Source organism: Mixophyes fleayi, chromosome 2 (genome assembly GCF_038048845.1).
Source record: "Mixophyes fleayi isolate aMixFle1 chromosome 2, aMixFle1.hap1, whole genome shotgun sequence".
NCBI classification, from domain to species: domain Eukaryota; kingdom Metazoa; phylum Chordata; class Amphibia; order Anura; family Limnodynastidae; genus Mixophyes; species Mixophyes fleayi.
In genome coordinates, this window is record NC_134403.1 from 111,280,227 (window position 1) to 111,297,321 (window position 17,095).

Here is a 17,095-nt window from a genome sequence, read left to right on the forward strand (position 1 = left end):
AGACCACTCGCAGGATTAACACAAGCAAACCACTGACTAGGAATACAAGTGCCCACAAACCATTTTACTCCTGTTCCTGTTCAAAGCAGGAATGGTGTCTGTCCCACGGTCAGTTAAGCGGTATGCCTTCTGGTATTATGAAACAATAGCTGTATTTGGCAGGATTGACATGGAACCAGTTTAAAAAGTAACTGGAATTGAACCAGAATCACTCACTCATGTGCCCCCCCCCCCTTCAGCTGACCCTTAATCACATGCTGCCCACTAGGAATACTACGTTCCATTCAAGTTTTCATATTTTCACAATGATTGCTTGATGCTTTTTTTTATTACTTAAACATTGCTATAGCTGCTCAGATAATAAATGTACTACCCCTACTATTATCTTGCTTGTCAGAATATTTCTACATTCTGGTGGGTTTATCTGCTATCCGATTGTAATGTGCCAGATTTTATATCTTGACTTTTATTGATATGTTTAAATTATCTCTCATATCAATTTCATCTTTCTTTTTTACACTAAGATATTTCCACAGTACCATTTGTAAGCTGATTCATCTTTGTCATATATAGCAGCCTACTACCTTATTCTGAAGTTCCTGTGAAATAACCGCTCTGAGGACACTTTCGGAATGCTCCTTACAAAGGCAAATACAGTTTTTTTCAGGGTATCAATCTATTTAAGGTGATAGCTGCATTATTATATTTTACTGTTGTTTTATTGAATTAAACATATTGTGAAAACACTGAGGAGATGAAAATAAATGGATGCTTCATCTTTGCACCCTGCACACAGATTGATAATACACAGTATCAGGGTTTTGTGAAGTAACAATATATTGGTAGTAGTCCAGATAAAGCAAGTCCTTCAATAGGGTAGAGTCCCAGACAATAATCCCACACAGGGAATAATATTAATGATCCCACACAGAAACGGAGATGCACAAGTTCACACAGGAGCTGAAGGGCAATTCCGCACAGGGATAATGATGAAGTAAATCCACAAGGTCCATTGTCAGAGTATCACCCCTTAGCCAAAGTCAGTGGCTAGCATGAGGATCTGGCTTGGGTAACATCCTTTCAAACCCACCAAATTCCCATGGTGATGGTGACCACCCAGGGTAGTGGCACAGGGTCCTGGTTGGCGGGGTCCACATTGTGTCCCTTCCTCCTACCTCCCCCGATGTCCTTCTTTTGAGGATCCCATGCTAAGTCAGGCTCCAAAATGTCTCTTAAAGCACAGAGAAAAACAATGGTAAATAAATGCAGGGGACAATGACAGGGTAGTTGGTTCAAGTCCTGAGTATCCCCAGTGGAGATAGAATTTAACCCATGTGCTTTTTCAGTAGATGTTGCCTTTCCCTTATGGGAACTTCCTGTGTGGCAGGTAATAAACCACCCAATATAAAGGTCAATAGCAACTAGTCAGTCCTTGGGAATGAATGCCTGTATTGTATAGAAAGCAGCAATATACAGTGTATGTGACTGAGGTGGCCTCTGTGATGTCATCAATCATCTGATTACATCTCAGTAATCTTGCATCAGTTGTGTTCCTGACAGCTAGGGCCATGAGCAGTGGTCAAGACAGGATTTCTACAGTGAGGTTTCCATGCAACGTCGCCAGACTGGGCATGACCGGCATGTAAGGGGTGTAGCTATCATATTAGGGTATTATAGGTAGCTCTCCCACCCTTTCCGATCCCCTCCAAATACTGAGGCATTGATTTGTGCACTAGCAACGGTTGGGGAGACTGTGAGGGTCATTCCAGAAATTGCTACATCGGGGGCCTAAACTCCCTCTTGGAGGTCCTTGATACATGGGATTAAACATTTCCTGTACCTCTTGGTTTTCTGCTGTCAGTTGTCATACTGCTCATACAGCAAAGGATTGGTCTATGTGTCTTTCTTCATGCAGCTACTGTTTTATTAAAATGGTAACTGCCATGTGTTAGATAGGCACTACTGAGTGGATGTATGCTGAGAGAAGAAGGTGAGGTCAGAATTTCATTTCTGCCTTATCATAGTAGGCATGGCTGTGATAATAGGGCAGAATTTATTTTTTTGTTGTCTTTTTTATGTTCTTGCTGTACATTATAGGTATAATATGTAATATGGCAGTACATTTTTGCCAATGGTAAATTAGTCCTTTCCATATGAAACTGGTTTTGAATGTATGCATCTGAGCTCCTTACTGTTCAAAATTATTTATTGTTATTATTGTCTTCTTGTAATAGTAAAAGCTCAGATTTCTATTTAGCCTGAATCCTGTTACATTATGTTCACAATAAAAAAATGCATCACTTAATAATGTCCTCTTATGCTTTATTATCCCACGACACTCCATTAACCTCATTTTCCTTGACAGAAACATGGTTCAAGTTCCAGAATTTTAGTACAGGAATCACTCAACTATTTTGGGAATTCACTTTCATTTCTTTTTCCTTTGAATTTTGTAGGGCACAATACATGTTGTTAAATATTGGCACATTTAGCATTTAGGAGAGGAAAAAGGTATGTTTGAATGTACAATATACCGTTTGTTTTTAAAAACCAGCCAGTAATATATATGACCAATGCCATATCATGATGCAAGCCATTTGTCATGTGTTTCATTTTCATAACTAAAAAACATATTTCTGATTTTTCTTACTGTGAGCATATTCATTTTGCTAAATAACACGTAATGAATTGCTATTGTAATTACTGACCTTCTGGTAAACACTCAAAGGTGCATGAGAGTAAAAACTGTGTGGTAAAATAAAACACTGCAACAACCATAAAATGAAGAATAAACCAAACACATTTAGATGTTTCAATCATTAAGTCCCTGTAGACTTTTGCAATTGAGATAACTGTAGTATAAAGATCAGAGAACAATGAACATAACTGCCACATGTTTGCTTTAGTACTGTAAAATACATTGGAAATTCCGTATTGTTGTTTGCTTGAGAGCACTACAATGGTGTTGCCTGTCATTTTCCTAGTGTTTTAATTAACGGGCCACTTTGTGAGGATGACAAGCATTTTATTCCCAACAACTATGCATACCTCAAATGCATTGTTATATTTGACAAACTAGTGTTTGTTCTCTGTGCCACTTTCTAACTTGGCCAAAGGGGCTAAGTAACGTTTTAAAACCCACCAGATCACTTTATGATAATACTATCCTTTTACAAGATTATAATTATTATTATTATGTGTGACAGAAGCACTGGAAAAGTAGTAAGTGGCAGGTATATAAATCCTGAATTTCTGTTAATGTGTGTGGAAAAAAAACTTCCCACAGAGTGTGGGAAGAGCGGGTATAAGGGTCCCTCAGGTATGAATGGGGAGAGAAGGGAAGGCTCCATTCATAAGGCCTTTTTCAGGTTTTCCAACCAGCTAACAAGCTGCACCTGATGAGGTGCTGTTGAAAGGCTGATAGGCAGTTCATTCAGTCTCTTAATGTTTGGGGAGAAGGTCAGATGGCTCCTGAGAGATACTGCATTATGTGATTCGTAAGTTCTGTTGTTTTGTACTAGGTCCCTCACTTCAGAGAGGGAGTTTCCTTGTATTAGTTAGAAGCCAGACAGGCAAGGATTTTGCTTATGTTATTTATTTTCACGCTAGTGAATAAAACTAGCTGAGGCTATTTAAACCAAAGCAATGGATTGGTGTGACATACTTGGCTGATTGCATATAAAGTGCAGCCATCTACCCCAGGAGACGGTACCCCTAACCTGACCTTATGACATATACTGTATTGCTGTACATTGAGGGGATCATGATTCAAACAAATTATGTACCATAACTTGAAACAAAAGGTAAGGCTGCCTGGCCAAAACAAGCTTACAATCTCAGAGATCCTGGGAACACTTGACACATTATATAGGTGAATAACAACTATAAATGCTGGTGTAGAAAGTGTGAGGGGCAGAGAGGCAGAGTTGGTGTAAGAAGAGCGATTGTAAAGAGTAATGTGCTTCTTTGAAGAAATTAAACTTCAAGGTCTTTTTAAAGATTTTGAAGGTTGAGGAGTGTCTAATAGGGTAGGGTAGAACATTCCATAAAAGGATTACTGTGTGTGAGAAGTTGCAGTCATAGATGGTATAAGGTTATGAGAGAGGAAGTCATTACAACAGTGGAGGGCAATGGAGGGCCTGCGGGCTGTCAGCGATCCAGTGAGCATTCACCTGTGGCCCCCAGCTGGCTGCTCCTGATTGGACTTATTCTCTTCTTTGCTATAAAGCAAAGAATTAAACTGAATAGGAGCAGCCTAGTTCTGTCTCATGTGACTCCTCTGCACAACACAGGAAGGTCACACAGCAAATGAGGAGGATGGAGTGCAGCATGCTCTAAGTTTTTCCTCTGTGGGCCCCAGATGTAAAAGTAAGTGGGGGAGGGGAGCAAACCATGTGGGGGACGGTGTAAGAAGCCATGTAGGGGAAGTGTGTCAAGGCATGTGAGGAAGGTGGGAGAAGAGGCATGTGGGGAAAGTGGGAGAAGGCATGTGAGGGAGGTGAGAGAAGTCATGTGAGGGAGGTGAGAGAAGGCATGAAGGGGAGGTGGGAGAAGGCATGTGAGGGAGGTGGGAGAAGGCATGTGAGGAAGGTGAGAGAAGGCATGTGAGGGAGGTGGTAGAAGGCATGTGAGGAAGGTGAGAGAAGGCATGTGAGGAAGGTGAGAGAAGGCATGAAGGGGAGGTGGGAGAAGGCATGTGAGGGAGGTGGGAGAAAGCATGTGAGGAAGATGAGAGAAGGCATGGAGGGGAGGTGAGATAAGGCATGTGAGGGAGGTGGTAGAAGGCATGTGAGGAAGGTGAGAGAAGGCATGTGAGGAAGGTGAGAGAAGGCATGTGAGGGAGGTGGTAGAAGGCATGAAGGGGAGGTGGTAGAAGGCATGTGAGGGAGGTGAGAGAAGTCATGAAGGGGAGGTGGGAGAAGGCATGTGAGGGAGGTGGGAGAAAGCATGTGAGGAAGGTGAGAGAAGGCATGGAGGGGAGGTGAGATAAGGCATGTGAGGGAGGTGGTAGAAGGCATGTGAGGAAGGTGAGAGAAGGCATGAGAGGAAGGTGAGAGAAGGCATGTGAGGAAGGTGAGAGAAGGCATGTGAGGAAGGTGAGAGAAGGCATGTGAGGGAGGTGGTAGAAGGCATGAAGGGGAGGTGGTAGAAGGCATGTGAGGGAGGTGAGAGAAGTCATGAAGGGGAGGTGGGAGAAGTCATATGAGGAAGGTGAGAGAAGGCAACCTTGTACTAACCTGATCTTATAGCTGCAGTTATACATCCCAGCACCTGTATGACATCACTGGTTATCAAGATACTTCTATATATCATTGTGCACTTTATAACATTGAACTTCAGTGAACGTCACTTAGGCTTCCTTTCCCCAGTTTAGCTGCCAATCTGCCAAATGTTTGTGAATGATAACTTTCTGCATTTCTCAATACAATGCTCTCCAATAAACAAATTCAGACTCTCTGTCAACAATTTGTAAATTTGTGTTGGGTACTGAATAGTGCACAAGTCTCGGTAGGCCAGTGAAGCTCTTGAGCCCTAAAAATATTAAATCCACGGAGTGAAGATCTATGACTTTGTGTTGTAGTGCATTGTGAGAGCCCAACAAAAGTGTTTAGAGTGATAAGTCAGAAGCGCTGGCAGTGGTGGGGTCATCAATGGGTATGTTAGAGGAGAGCATATGTGGAAGCCAGCAAGAAAACATATTTGAGAAAAGGGAGACAGGGATAGTTGGTCTATAATTAACCTCAGATATAAATGGGAGCTGCTAGAATTGGGAATTTTGGACTTCAAATGAGGAAAATGAAAAAGGGATGGAGGAGAGAGGACACTGTAAGTGCAGTGATGTAAATGCAAGAAACATAGACTACCGCATGAATTGTTACCAGGTCTTGGAGTAAGTATAAAATGTTGACCTCTATATGCTGCAGCAGAAGCAATGTCAGAAGGTGACAGTCAGGTTTCAGTGAGGGTCAGGAGTTTGAGGGGTCTTGAGAGGTGGACAGTATTGGCAGCATCACAATATTATTATTAAATGTATGTCAATTTCTGCATCCAATATTGGAAAATTCTTTCCTAGCATTGAGAATGATAATTGAGCTTAATTTTCATCTCCTCAAATCTTTAACAGATACACTTGTCATAACCCATATAACCACATTCACTAATGAATGACTAGCCTAAAACCATATTGCTAGAAATGTTGATTGTTGTCAGCAGATAACAACCAACTAGCTGTTTAAGTTTACCTTTTTAGTGGTTTATCCTCAAGGCAGGCCTTATCACTGTAAGAATAAAAGGGCATTCTCGTTTCACTTATTTATCAGCCAAAAAGTAACACTAATAAAAAGAGGGGGCCAATTGTATGACCTAGAACTTCAGTATAGTAATGCAAGTCTAATTTTCTGCTTTTAAAGTTGTTCCAGCACAGTGTCAATGAGACCTACCCTCTCCCTCCACACATCTGCATATTTACCTTACTCAACTCTTAATCTAATACTCTGCATGAGAGATAGAGAAAGAATCAGGAGAAGACATTGAGGAGAAAAGAAATTAAGAAAGAATACAGATAAGGAGTAAAGGGAAAAAGTGACACAGGAAGGAGGTTGGGACACAGACAACAAGAACAAAGGAAGGAAAATGACAACAAGAAAATATGGGATAAAGTAAGACTACCAATAACAGAAAGACCTTCTCCCACTCCAGAAATACAAAATTACCAACTCCTCTTGCTTGGTCAATTCTGGTTCTCAGAAAATAAAGAGAAAGCCAAATATCAATCCCTTCAGGAAACAAGTGATGGGCTTCAATGTCTATGTGTTAAATTCAAGTAACTCTCACATGCTAAAAGTAAATTAAATTATACCAAAAACTAATTTTAGCACTGGACACTAGATACCAGTACACGCAATAAAGCACAGGACGCTAGATACCAGGAAATGCAGAGGAGTACTGGACACTGGATACCCGGATATACAGAGAAGAACCCGACACTGGATACCAGCATCAGCAGAGAAACACAGAACACTAGATGCCAGGATATGCAGAAAAGTACCAGACACTTGATACCAAGATATACAGAGAAGAACCCGACACCAGGGGCGGATCCAGAAGTTAATTGTACCGGGGGCGATTTAGGGGGGGGCGATTTAGGCCCGCCCCCTTTTTGACACCTAAGGCTGCTGATGGCTGCACATTATGTGCAGATCCGTTCAGCAGAGAGAGTTAGGGAGAGAGTCCTGCCCGGCTGCTCTGATTGTGGCAATCAGAACAGTTGATACCAGCATTAGCAGAGAAACACAGAACGCTAGATACCAGGATATGCAGAAAAGTACCGGGCACTGGATACCAAGATATGCAGAGAAGCACAGTTCGCTGGATACCAGGAAACACTAGGAAGCACAGGGAACAAGATCCAGCAGCAGGCTATCTGGACATGAAAATCTGGCAACATCTTACCAGATCAAGGAGTTTAAATAGGCTGGAGGAAAAGAAGGAGTTCAAAGCAAGCAGCCAAAGCAGGCAGAAGGAAGGTTATAAAAGATGACAGTATACCCCTTGCTGTACATAGTGAAGCAGCAGCACAGGAGCCGATGCCAGAAGCAGAGAGAGGAGACTAAAGGGAGCACAACGGACGTTGGATCCGGCATGTGACAGACAAAATTCGGATCCTGCTTGTGACACTATATATTCTGCATCTGTCAACATGCTCTTAAGTCTCGACGTGAATAAAGCTTTCAATACTGTTTTTTTGTTACATTTATTTCCTATACCGGTGGCTAGAGTATTTGATATGGATTTCATGAACCATATTAAAAGTTTTTACAACATTACCATCACTTTTCTGTTGATCAATAGTCCACGGGTAGAGGTGTAGATGACCTGAGGAAAGCATCTGGACTGCCCCATGTCATCATTGCTTTTTAACCTTGCATTGTATCTTATGCCCAAAGAAAACTTTCTTCCTGAGATAAACCTAATTACTTGAATCTAACTACATGACCAATAGGTTCCAATACATATCCTAGACAACCATTTACTAATTGCCATACAATGTGTGAAGACAATGCTTAGTAGTTAAGTGTTAGTCTAGGATCAGAGCTTATAAAATGTATTTTGTATGTAAAAAATTTTTTACACTGTCTATTTCTCTTCAGCTATTATATAGACATCCCAACCATGGACAGCACCAGAGTCTGCTTATGGCTTCTAACACTATCCCAGGGACTGGTAATTCTATTTATTTTGTTTTTAAAGCCCATCAGATAAGTTAGGGACTCCATTAATTATTTATTTACTTTTTTGTCCTCAGTGATTCAGCTTAGTGAGAGGCAACATCATCAGTTTTATATCTTTGTCATTGGACCTGATTCAACAAGGAACGCAAAGTGAACGCAATTTGCATTTTTTAAAACGGACGGAATTTGCACACAGGTGTGCCCATATACAAGTACAAGCAGATCTGAAGAACCAATATGGGTATAAGTACGCTCTGGCTATACTTCATTAGACATATGCAGACAGGCAGAACACACTGCAGGTACGCACAATGCATATGTGCAATATAAAAAAATATTAAATACATTAACATATGTTAATACTATAATTATTAATAAAAATACATTTAAACATTTTTTTATTTTTTTTTATTATGAACTACATATACTAGGATGTCATTAATGTCTACTGTACATAAAATGCATTGTTATAGTTGCTCTGAATTGCAAACACATGTTCTGGCATGCATTTGCATCTGTCATTACTATTTTTAGGCAAATACACCTGCCCTGTAGCTGGTGCAAGTTAAACGGCTAAAAATCATGTACCTGAGAGGTGCCCAGAGCTTGAATCAGACTAATGCTCATGTGCTTGACCTTGGCACACCCTTACTGTACATTACTTACGTGCATACACCCTTTCCCTCCCCCCATTCCGGCCTTCAAATCGTAAGTTGTTGGAAGTGTCACTTGCGTTTGAACTTGAATTGCATGCACTTACGTTCACTGGTCTACAGACCGTTTCTGAGCAAGCAAAGAGCAAGTTCACTCAAAATACATCACACAACAGGACTTACATTCCTTAATGAATCAGACCCATCATACCTAATCATAGTGTATTGCACTTTGTGGCATAATTAAAACTTAACAAGCATTACCAGACATTTCACTGTTTGCAGTCTCAGCTTAGAAAGGAGCAAAGCAATTTAGCACATTTTAAGATTCTGGGTATATCAGGAGTTCAGAGCTGGTGAATCAGCTCATAAATGTTACACAGGGAAAAAAATTGGAGAACATCAACCACGCAAACCACTATTTTAGTAGCCCCTTTATGTCCAGAGGCATCATTTGCCAATCTTACGTAGTAACTAGTGACTAGTGAAAAGCCTTTTTGCCCTATGCTGTTAGTGGTCTGTGACAGCAGTACTGGTGTAGACCACTTACAGCACAGTGAAAAATAATATATTTTGCTGCGGAAAAACAGGAAGATGACAAAGGGTGCAGGTTTGGTGGAGCACTCTGTCTGCTTGCACCCACTTATAGAGATATACCAGATCATTTAAGAACTGGAGTGGGCCCATAATGCTTTTTGTGCATAACTTTACCTACTCGTCTACTTAGTACATTTCAAGGTGCCAGATTAAGACCTCATGGGTCCTAAGCAAAATACTGGTTCATGGCCATACAACCCCTCCTATCCGTCCCTGTAAAAATACCTTTCCTAGACAAACTGGAGTTGAGGGCCAAGCTTAATAAGTGCCACATCCCACTAAACATGAAAACTACACAATCATGGAACTACTCATCATGTTTTATTAAACACTTTAAATATTAACATGTAATATAATCTTCCTTAGATAAGTCCCTCTTTGCTGAGGGGTGCTTAGATAAAAATAAATATTAATATAAATATAGTTTTACTTACCGGTGTGCTGCAATGCTGCATTCCCCCCCCCCCTCCCCACCTTCCCCGTTCCCCAGCATGTCTATAAGTAAAACTATATTCAATATTAATGTTTATTTATATAAGTCTCCTCTCCATTAAATATTAACATTATATATAAGTTTACTAGACTACATATATAAAGACAGTGGTCGATGTGGGAATTTAGAAGTGGCAGTATGGATAATGTAGTGGAAATATAAGTGAATAAAATGTAATAGTTTTACAATTAAAGCAGTAGGAGAAGTGGCAGCATGACATACCACTGTATACCTGTCCACTGTATATGGATATATAAATTTACTTACACAAATATTGTCCTAGTGTGTGTGTGTGTGGCAGGGGCGCACGCAGGGGGGGTTTCTGGGTCTGCAGAAACCCCTCCCCTCTGCTAAAGAAGTACCCCTAGATAACGGCCCTGTACTATACAGCAGCCGCGGCGCTGTCAAAGAAGCGTCCGCCGCGGACGCTTCTTTGACAGCGCCGCAACTGCTGTATAGTACAGTGCTGCCGAAACGGAGCTGCTGCGGGTGCATACGCAGCAGCTCTCTCGCTTTTTTTTTTTTTTTGGGTGGGAGGGAAACCCTCCCCTTTAAAATCCTGCATGCGCCCCTGTGTGGAGGGTGGGGGTGGGGGATATAGGCTTCTGTCATGACACTGCTGTAGATGGTCACGTTCTCCTTCTTCAAAATGGCAATTCACATGCTAGATGGCCCCTGCCTACTATAAACTCTTGTTCAGCCTCAATCACAGGATGGAGAATTTCCAGAGTGCCAGGAACTTACAATGAACTTGAAACGTGACATGTTTTTTTATTTTTACTGCTTCTTTTTTTTGGTCAAACTCCCATATGTTTTAAATGTCATAATTAATGCCAATACAAATGTAACTTCATTGTTCTTACAGAAAAAGAAATCTGAAAATGCTTAAAGCAAGATTTGACTAGCATTGTATTGTTGAGTTAGAAATTGAAATTCTACATAAAATGTATGCTAAGTGGAAACTCATTAGTAGTTGATAAAGTCCAATATGATCCAAATCATTAAAATCACTGTGCTGCTTAATGATTCAGTAAGTAGCAGTGCAACAGCATAAATTTTGCACAGTTTTTATGTTAGAACACATACACTTCTCATCATACGTGGCTCATTAAATTTACTACATTGTCAGAAATTAAATAAGAAAAAGGAATGTGAGAGATATTGCCAATATTTGCTTTGAATAATACATCAGGATAAATTGTATTCAGATGCATTATTTAGCTAATATTTACTGCCTTATTTTTTTCATAGTGAATAATGTGTGTGAGGTAGGATTGTGCATGACCCTGACATGCTAATCACGACTGTGCCATTGGCGGCATACTGAAAATGCAGACTCCTTAAAAAAATACCACATCCATGGGCAGTCAGAGGGTAATGTTCAGATAAGCCAAATTGCCAAGACTGCACCAAGTGTACAGAAAGGCATCAGAATGTCAAAATGGCCATTGGGATATGGGCAGGTAACTGGACAGTCTTCGCAAAATGTGCAATGGGACCCTGTTTTTTGGGAAAATGGCAGGTAAGATAGAAAATGAACCTGCCTACATATTGGGTAGGGTCACAGCAAGTTAATGAGAACTACCCATAAACTAGTTTTATTCATTTTCTGTAAACAAAAGTTTTCTTTATTTGAATTTTGCCTCCATCTAAATCAACCCAGCTATTATTATTATTTTTTATTTATATGGTGCTACAAGGTTCATGCAGCGTCATACAAAATACAAAATATAAATAAAATACAAACAGTGGACCATACCGGGTACAACAGTACTGAACTAGATGTGTAAAACCAAGACACCTAGCTCCAAGCATAGCAAGTACAGTGACATTGGAGAAGAAGATATTGTATTGAGTGAGAAGGGAAGAGGGCCCTGCTCAAAAGAGCTTGCATGGTAAGGGGAGGGGAAACAGACAGCCGATAAGGGAGGAGTCAGTGGAGGGGAACAAACGCAAGATGAGCGCGAACAGGTAAGTGGGAGGTGAGGAGAAGAAGGATGGAGAAAATTAGGTGGATAGCTGATAGACTTTAAGGAACAGATGGGTTTTGAGAGCCCGTTTGAAGGTGCTCAGACTAGGGGACAGACTGATGGAGCAGGGGAGGTCATTCCAGTTGAGGGGGGGCAGCACGGGAAAAGTATAGAATTTAGAACGTGAAGGTTTGTCTTTATCAACGTTACTACCTATATTATTGTAATTGTTTTTGTATTAAAAGATCTATTCTCTGGAGTTCCTGGTGTAGTTCATGAACTACAGTTTGTGCTTAGCCAGAATGGATTTTCCCATGTGTACCCAAACCAAGTGGACATATATCACAGTAAGTGTGCAAAGCAAGTGCAGACTCATCCTTTGTACTGTATATTCATTGCCATCAGGGATGTGTTACATTTTTACACAAAGTGGTTCTTGGTAATGGATATTTTCTCTATTAGAAACTTCTTCATATTACAGACAACAATCCAACATATGCAGCCAAAATAAGTGAATATCTAAAAGTTATACATAACTTTAAGTTACCATTTTTGCATCTACATAAGCTTGAAGCAGAAGTACTAGAAAATAACTGTTTATATTGTAAAGTTACATTAGAAAAAAAAAACACATCAGTTATTTTTCCCTGCAGGAAGTAGGAATTGAGAGAAGCCGGAGTTTATGGTAATTGACAATATTTATAATGAATAACTCATGACAACAGATTGTTTAACAATTATGGTTGGTTAGCAATTTGTTTAAAAAAATGTGAAGAAGAGGAATATTAAACAGTTCTGGAAGTTCACACATCTTTACTGAAAGGGACAATAAGAATTTGAAAGGAAAATTATGTGTAATTTTTAGAAGTAATAACAGCAGAAGTAATACAAATAGAATAGACCTTGGTTGATTGTCAGGGCTGATGAATATCTTGATCTGCGTGGCAATGACATTAAAAATTGCATTCTTTCAAGACAGCTGACATTATTGCTATAAAAAGCCTTGTTTTTGCTGTAAGTGAAATGTAAAATACTGATTTACAGTAGAATTAAAGTGTTGTTTAAAGCCACAACATTTTGCAGGAAAAAAAGAACAACATGAATACCACATAGACTTCAGCTTTCTTTCTGTTTTGTGCCTAATTTGCTTACACAGAAAAATGTTTTTATTATATGGCTTTCATTTATTATATGCAGAGATGAAGGAAAGTCTCGTGCTTTGGTTCATGGATTTTTACACGGTTCTGGGCCAACAATTACATTTCAATTCACTAACGTTTAATTAAAGGTGCAAACAAAAGACATTATGGGTATAGAAAGTAGTTTAAAATAGGGATGTGCACCGGCGACTTTTGAGGTCTCGTGTTTTGTGTTTTGGATCCGGATTTTCGTTATTTTTGAGGTTCGGATTTGTCTCGCAAAACACTTGACGAAAGGTCTCGGTTCGGATTTAAGGTATTGGATTCGGATTTTTTTTGAAAAAAACATAAAAAGTTTAAAAATCAAGTTTTTGGGCTTATTTTCACTCCTAGGCTATTATTAACCTCAATAACATTCAATAACAAGCATTTCCACTAATTTACAGTGTATTCTGAACACCTCACAATATAGTTATTAGTCCAAAACGTTGCAACAAGGTATCTTTCTGGACTGCGTAGAGGAGTGGGTCACCACAATATATTATAAACCCTGAACTTTTATGATTCGCACCAATAATTGTACCTGGACTGCGTAGAGGAGTGGGTCACCACAATATATATTAAAAACCCTGAACTTTTATGATTCGCACCAATAATTGTACCTGGACTGCGTAGAGGAGTGGGTCACCACAATATATTAAAAACCCTGAACTTTTATGATTCGCACCAATAATTGTACCTGGACTGCGTAGAGGAGTGGGTCACCACAATATATTAAAAACCCTGAACTTTTATGAATCGCACCAATAAATGTACCTGGACTGCGTAGAGGAGTGGGTCACCACAATATATATAATAAGAAAACCATCAACTTGTTTGATTCGCACCAATAAATGTACCTGGACTGCGTAGAGGAGTGGGTCACCACAATATCTTAAAAACCCTGAACTTTTATGAATCGCACCAATAAATGTACCTGGACTGCGTAGAGGAGTGGGTCACCACAATATATATAATAAGAAAACCATCAACTTGTTTGATTCGCACCAATAAATGTACCTGGACTGCGTAGAGGAGTGGGTCACCACAATATATTAAAAACCCTGAACTTTTATGAATCGCACCAATAAATGTACCTGGACTGCGTAGAGGAGTGGGTCACCACAATATATATAATAAGAAAACCATCAACTGGTTTGATTCGCACCAATAAATGTACCTGGACTGCGTAGAGGAGTGGGTCACCACAATATATTAAAAACCCTGAACTTTTATGAATCGCACCAATAAATGTACCTGGACTGCGTAGAGGAGTGGGTCACCACAATATATATAATAAGAAAACCATCAACTTGTTTGATTCGCACCAATAAATGTACCTGGACTGCGTAGAGGAGTGGGTCACCACAATATCTTAAAAACCCTGAACTTTTATGAATCGCACCAATAAATGTACCTGGACTGCGTAGAGGAGTGGGTCACCACAATATATATAATAAGAAAACCATCAACTTGTTTGATTCGCACCAATAAATGTACCTGGACTGCGTAGAGGAGTGGGTCACCACAATATATTAAAAACCCTGAACTTTTATGAATCGCACCAATAAATGTACCTGGACTGCGTAGAGGAGTGGGTCACCACAATATATATAATAAGAAAACCATCAACTTGTTTGATTCGCACCAATAAATGTACCTGGACTGCGTAGAGGAGTGGGTCACCACAATATATATAATAAGAAAACCATCAACTTGTTTGATTCGCACCAATAAATGTACCTGGACTGCGTAGAGGAGTGGGCACTGGGCACCACAATAAAATATATAAAAAACCTTCAACAGGTCTGCATTACACTACACATACGGCTGCTCCTCCATCCTCTCCATCATATACATGTTGGAGTTTTAGCATGTGACAACCTCTTGTTTTTGATAATGTCAGTGCATTTTGAATATTTTTCAATTTGCCCCACACCACTGAATGTACTTTATCTATGATACGCATCTATCTATCTTGACTGCGTAGTGTGGTGGCCCCGGTACACAATTTGGTACCGGGGCCACAATAAAATAAATACACCCTCCACGTGTCAGAATTCCACCAAACAAGTATCTGGACTGCGTAGTGGGGTGGCCCCGGTACCCAACTTGATACCGGGGCCACAATAAAATAAATACACCCTCCACGTGTCAGAATTCCACCAAACAAGTATCTGGACTGCGTAGTGGGGTGGCCCCGGTACCCAACTTGATACCGGGGCCACAATAAAATAAATACACCCTCCACGTGTCAGAATTCCACCAAACAAGTATCTGGACTGCGTAGTGGGGTGGCCCCGGTACCCAACTTGATACCGGGGCCACAATAAAATAAATACACCCTCCACGTGTCAGAATTCCACCAAACAAGTATCTGGACTGCGTAGTGGGGTGGCCCCGGTACCCAACTTGATACCGGGGCCACAATAAAATAAATACACCCTCCACGTGTCAGAATTCCACCAAACAAGTATCTGGACTGCGTAGTGGGGTGGCCCCGGTACCCAACTTGATACCGGGGCCACAATAAAATAAATACACCCTCCACGTGTCAGAATTCCACCAAACAAGTATCTGGACTGCGTAGTGGGGTGGCCCCGGTACCCAACTTGATACCGGGGCCACAATAAAATAAATACACCCTCCACGTGTCAGAATTCCACCAAACAAGTATCTGGACTGCGTAGTGGGGTGGCCCCGGTACCCAACTTGATACCGGGGCCACAATACCTCCTCCAAACATGCTACAGACAATTCGTCATTGAGATCCCATTAAGTATGTTAAAGACAGACAGGGTCCAAGTGTTATTAGTTGACTTTGTAAAGAAAAAAACTGTCCCTGTTGCACATAGTCGTGCAATGAAGACTTACTTTTTCATTTAAAGGCACGATCTTTCAAGTGTAGTGTTTGTAAGTCTAAGTCATATTATACTTTTGGTAAAATTGGTTTTTTTGGTTCCTCTTTATGTTAATTAATTAGTAATAGAATTAAAGTAGGAAATAGAATTAAATAGAATTAAAGTAGGAAATAGAGTGGTATAGAGTTGTAGTGTGGTATAGATAGAGTGGTCCACACAATATAATAATAAAACCCTCAACTGGTCTGAATTCCACCAAACAAGTATCTTGACTGCGTAGTGTGGTGGCCCCGGTACACAATTTGGTACCGAGGCCACAATATAATTAAAAAACCCTCCACGTGTCGGAATTCCACCAAACAAGTATCTGGACTGCATAGTGGGGTGGCCCCGGTACCCAATTTGATACCGGGGCCACAATACCTCCTCAAAACATGCTCCAGACAATTCGTCATTGACAGACCCCAGACAGACAGGGTCGTAGTGTTATTGTTTGACTTTGTAAACCCAAAAAAATGTCCCTGTTGCACTTGCACATAGTCGTGCAATCAAGACTGACTTTTTCATTTAAAGGCACGATCTTTCAAGTGTAGTGTTTGTAAGTCTAAGTCATATTATACTTTTGGTAAAATTGGTTTTTTTGGTTCCTCTTTATGGTAATTAATTAGTAATAGAATTAAAGTAGGAAATAGAATTAAATAGAATTAAAGTAGGAAATAGAGTGGTATAGAGTTGTAGTGTGGTATAGATAGAGTGGTCCACACAATATAATAATAAAACCCTCAACTGGTCTGAATTCCACCAAACAAGTATCTTGACTGCGTAGTGTGGTGGCCCCGGTACACAATTTGGTACCGAGGCCACAATATAATTAAAAAACCCTCCACGTGTCGGAATTCCACCAAACAAGTATCTGGACTGCATAGTGGGGTGGCCCCGGTACCCAATTTGATACCGGGGCCACAATACCTCCTCAAAACATGCTCCAGACAATTCGTCATTGACAGACCCCAGACAGACAGGGTCGTAGTGTTACTGTTTGACTTTGTAAACCCAAAAAAATGTCCCTGTTGCACTTGCACATAGTCGTGCAATCAAGACTGACTTTTTCA